Here is a 5,719-nt window from a genome sequence, read left to right as displayed (position 1 = left end):
GAGAGAGAGCAGGAGAGAGTGAGTGTGTGTGTGGGTGTGTGTGTGTGTGTATGCAGAAGAGCTTCCTCCCCCAACCATCGCCTCTTACACTTCTCCCTCTCTTCCAGAGGTCTTGTCTCTGAGGATTTGTCCTTTGTGTGTGTGTGTGCTTGTGTATGTGTGTGTGTGTGTGTGCTTGTGTATGTGTGTGTGTGTGTGCTTGTGTATGTGTGTATGTGTGAAATAGAGAGGAAGAGAGAGAGAGAGAAACTGACAACGAGATGGAGTGTGATGTGAAAAGGAGCACAAGAGAGGAAGAGTTAATTGAGAGATAATTTGTTCGTGACCTTGTGGTTATGTGTGTGGTTTTATGTCTCTCTCTCTCTCTCTCTCTTTCTGTGTATGTGTGAGTGAGTGAGTGAGTGAGTGAGTGAGTGTGTGTGTGAAAGAGAAAGAGAGAGAGAAAGATAAAGACAGGGAGAGAGTGAGTGCCACATGGCCCTTCTGTGGGCAAAAGCACTGAGGAATGTGCAGGGGGAGAGAAAAGTACAGCTACAAGCCACGGAGAGGTATGCTGGATAATCAATTGCTCTAATACTGCAGCTGAGCAAAGGCCCTAGGGCTGAGAGAGAGAAGGAGAGACAGCAGAAAAGAGTGAGAGAGGGAAAGAGAAAGACAGTGGGAGCGAGAGAGGAGAGGGAGAGAGAGAAGAGATAATCGTAAAGACAGAGAGATGGAGAGAGAGAGAGGAAGGGGAGGAAGCGATGTCAGGATGGTGAGCTGCAAGAAAGTAAACATGAAGAGGAGGAGCAATGCACAACACTATTGTTTTTTATTCCTAGTGTATGTGTGTGTGTGTGTGTGTGTGTGAGAGAGAGAGAGTGAGTGTGTGTGTGTGTGTGTTTCTCGTTCTCTCTCCACAGCAAGGTCAAGAGAGCTGAGCGCTCTCCTCCAGAGCTGCGAGGAGCATGCCAGGCTGGGTTAAGCAGGAAGGCTAGGTATGCAGACGGGCGCTTTGCGCATCTTCCCGTCTTCACAGGCTTTTCACATGGAAATCAGCCGGAGATTTATGGCTCTGCAGCGCCTTTTGTTACCGAGCAGCATCGCACTCCGCTCATGCAGGGCGAGTTGAGATTTTCTGTCCAAGTGAGCATCACTGGATTGAGAGAGAGAGAGGGAGAGAGAGAGAGTGTCAGAGAGACCGGAATCAGACAACGTGCCTAATAAGATGAGTGGAGGTGGTGTGTGTGTGAGTATGTGTGTGTATGAGTATGTGTGTGTGTGCGTGTGTGTGTGTGTGTCAGTGTGTGTGTGTGTATGTGTGCGTGAATGTCATGTGAAGCACAGTCACAGTCCCTCCTAGTTTGTAATCAGGGTCCAAGGCACGAATATTGATCTCACCCAAGGCATCTTTATGGCTGTTTATCCACACTGCTTTGTTGGGATGGGGATGAAAATGCGGGAATGAATCTGTTTAAGGGCTCATTTTTACAGCAAACTCTACTTACAATGCTGTACTGGGGAGTGGAGTGTTGCAGTGTGTGAGTGGGCATGTCCAGAACACAGTGAGGGTATCATCTCATCTGCATCCATCAGGTCTATCACCTTCACAAAATCAATGGCCATGTTACTTACATTATGAATGGTTCACTGTATCAATAAACCAACCATTCAAATTAGATGAGGGACCACTGGGAATATGGATAGAATGACACAAATGCACACGAACACTTGCACACGAACACTTACACACACGCACACACACTTCACAGATTAATTGTTCATCAGGGACCAACTTTGACCTGGAGCTTTGAATAATTAATTTGAGCACAGTGGAAAAAAAATGCAGAAGTACATTTATTTTACTTAGGCTTTAAGGTCTATAACATTACTTACTGTACATCTAGCTATGGCTGGGTAAGCAAAGTGCCTTTACTGAGACAAAGCTTTTCATTAATGCAATTTACCGGTGTCCTTTGAAGCAAGTTAATTCTGTGGGACTTTTTGGCCATAAATACGTCAATGATAGATTCCAATATATTGATTGATAGATGTACCATACATATGAATCTATTCAAATATACTCTAATTAGATTATTTCATAAAGCAGCAGGAATAGGAGAGTGAAACATTAATGTCTCTATTCAAATTAATGTAAAGTCATTAATGTAAATTCAAAGCATCCATATTCCATTATAATGTTCTGATGAATTGTCTGTTTGTATCTCTGTTTTGTTGAGGGTCAGTGTGCTTATGATTTATGCCCAGTATGTTTTTCCTGATGTGTTGGTGTCTAGTCAGCCTTTGCCCACTGATTTTTGCCCACATAGAAGCCAGTGCCAAGCTGCCCAATGCATCAGTGTCAGAATACTTGTGCCAGTGTCCATAACAGACGGCAAAGAGCCAAAGATACAACCACTCTGTGAGATCGCAACACTATGAAATATGGCACAGAGGGTCAGTAGCTTACTAGTCTAGTCTGTGACCCCCGCCCCCCCCCCCCCCCCCCCCCCCCGTTCTTCTCCCTCACCCCCCCTCACTCTCTTTGACTTTGTGCAGGGTTCATTAGTTCTGATTGATCCTCCTGTCCAGGCGCATGACGCCTCAATGAACAGAAATGTTACACACACCCAGAAACAAGCAGGACAAGGCCTCAGAAACCAGTGTACCAAGGACCAACCAACCAGTATAATCTAGTCACGTAAGAGGCCTACGTGCCACATGAAAAAAAAGACCAAAAGGAAATGAAACAGAGAGAGAGAGAGAGAGAGAGAGAGAGAAAGAGAGAGAGAGAGAGTATGTGTGTGTGTGAGAGAGAGACTTAAGATATGGCTTTTGTCTCATAGAAAGTGTGTCACTTAATTCATTTTGTTCAGTTTGCTAATTATACTCTCCACTGGCTTCAAGAGGCTTCTAAAAAGGAAAGCGAGCCTTTCAGACATCCTCCTCCATTTAAGTCCATATTCAGCACAATAATGCAGTACTGGAGTAGCGCCAATAGTCTGGGAACTGGCATAAGACATAAACAGTCCAGGAAGGTAAATCTGGGTCAAAAAGATACTTCTCATCCTCCTAGCGATACACATTCCATAAAGATTCAAAACAGCATTCAGGAGAAAACACATCTGACTACAGCAGATGTTTGTCTTAATTAGTAGCCAGAACATGGGTACATATCTGTTCAACTGGAATAGGCCTGGTCAAAATTTAGAGAGACACATAACTGGTCACTGCATATTTAAATGAACACAATTTAAATACGCTTACTTCCATTTGTTTATCATTTTCATAATTTATTCAGGAACTTTTTAGGCATTATGGAACTTATAGGTTAGAACAATATGTTAATGTCTAATGCTGGTAAATTATAAATTAAGTTCCTTCTTCATGTAAATGCATTATACAACACAGAACCTACTGTAGTGAATCTGCACCATCCTCTATGAACCATAACATAAAGTTCACATGACGCACCAAGAGCAGCAAGGTAGTCTTGAACACAGTATCTAATGAGCAATACAGTCATTTTAGAACAAACCAAAATCCAATTCTGCTTTACAGTAGGTAGCGCATTAGTCAATAGATATCTCACTCATATATGAATGCATCTGAAATGTATAAACCAGAAGCTCCCTACCGAATTACCTTGCACTACTGTCTTCAATTCACCGACATTAGTCTCTTTCTGTGCTCAGATCAATCATGCTCCTCTACGTCAGAGCTGTATGGGCGTCACACCAGAGTCCTGCAACGGGTCAGGTATCCGCGGGTACCCGACCGGTACCCGCAGAAAAGTTGCTAAAACGGGTAAATTATGATGTCTCTAAAATTTACGGGCGGGTATGCAGGCGGGAAAAGAACTCCTTGCGGGCGGATACGATGAGAACCAAAACAGTATACTGTAGAAATAAAACATCATTGAAAAATATGTGAAATATTTGTATATCTAAATTACCATTACCACATCGCAAATATGTGTTTTAGTCAACGATAAGACACTTGACCCATCACATCAGTAGGCTACTGCGACTTTTGAATTAATTGTTTGATGCATCTATATGTGAAAACATTAAACAATATAACCGTCTCGTAGTTGGAGCGCAAGAGAGTAGGCTACAATGGATGAAGTCAAGGTAAAGTTGGCTAGTGGCAGGCTCAGGTTGTTTTTTTCTTGTTCTCTTTGTTTCATTAACAGGTCCATTTTATGTAGAATAATGTTCTGATGCAGCAAGGTTTGGGCTATGTTTCGTTGTTGTAAGGTTTATCCCTGACGCAAAATGTAAAAAAAAAAAGGTCGCCCTTTACGTGCTTCAATTGTGCAAGGAAAAAAAATAAAGCACATTCATTTGAATGATTTTAGCTTGTACGTGATTTATCGCGGGCACGGGTCGGGTAACGGGCAAAATATTAACGGGTCCGGGCGGGTGCGGATTTAATTTTAATATCACCACAGGTGACGGGTCGGTTCTGGTGCTGAACTTCTCAGGTGCGGGCGGGGGCGGGTCTAAAAAATGGACCCGTGCAGGACTCTGCGTCACACAGTGCTGAAGAAAGCTGGGGAAAATGGAGAAGCTTCTTCTTATTCCCTTTTATCCAGTGCAGCCATACAATACATTACAACACTGGAGGTGTGGCCTGTGACACAGGTAATGTTTAAGGTTCTTATATAGCACCCTGTCTGTTAGGAATGAACCCTGTATGGTCTGGGTTAATCAACAAAATGATATGTTTTTGAACTCTTAAATACTTTTAAATACTTAAAGCAACACCAAAGAACTTTCCCTCTGTCGCACGCACGCTATTTGTTTATCCAGCACCGGCTTTGCAAATAACAATGTCCACAGACAAGGTAGAATATGTTGCACGATTTATGAAAGTACGATGTATTGCGACATCAGATGCAAGTCAAATTTGTAGTTTCTTATGTCTCATTCCATCGAACTACAGATCCGCTACCCAATCTGGCAAACTTACATAGTGCGGTTATAGCCGATAGAGGGCCGCAAAGCGAATGCAGAAGTGCCGTTCACCCTGTTACAAGTTGATGAACCACTGAAACGATTTTAGAAACATTATTTTAAGGTACAAAAAACTCTTTGGTGTTGCTTTAATAATTTAAATACTCTTCAATAATTTCTGATCATTGGCTCATTACATATCAGACTAATAGGTCTGTATCTCTCACAGTGTTGGATCTTTTCCTTCTTTTTGAATCACAGATATAATGGCCTGTGATCATGTCTCAAGAGGATTATTCTTGGAGAGAGATGATCTAAACACTCTAGTTCAGTGGTTCTCAAACTGTGATACGGGTACCACTGGTGGTATGCGGACTCCTTCTAGTGGTACTCTAGCCTGGGTGCCATTCCGAACTTAGTCCCGCCCACAACATTTGAGGTCGGGAAGTTCGGTCTGGCATTGCTCCATTGTGGAGCAAGTATGCTCGCCCTAGATCGGGTGGACCAATCAAATTGGGCTCTACGATGATGGACAGGTGAGCAACAGCGCCTGGTCTATCATGTCATCTGAGCACGCTTAGATTAGGCTTATGTTTGAAACAAAAACGCTGTAGCTAGAAGGATACATGGCTTTTAAGAGCCCTTTTGGAAAATGCATATTATTTAATGAGGTTTTATCACTGAAAACGATTATTTCTGAAAACTTTGGCCAAAGTTGAGATGTGGGAAAACTCGTGGTTTCACTTTCATCAAGGGAAAACAGCGCTGTTGCATTGCGACAT

This window comes from Alosa sapidissima, chromosome 15 (genome assembly GCF_018492685.1).
Source record: "Alosa sapidissima isolate fAloSap1 chromosome 15, fAloSap1.pri, whole genome shotgun sequence".
Classification (NCBI taxonomy): Eukaryota; Metazoa; Chordata; class Actinopteri; order Clupeiformes; family Clupeidae; genus Alosa; species Alosa sapidissima.
The sequence above is the reverse complement of the archived record's forward strand: the minus strand, read 5'-3'. Positions refer to the sequence as shown.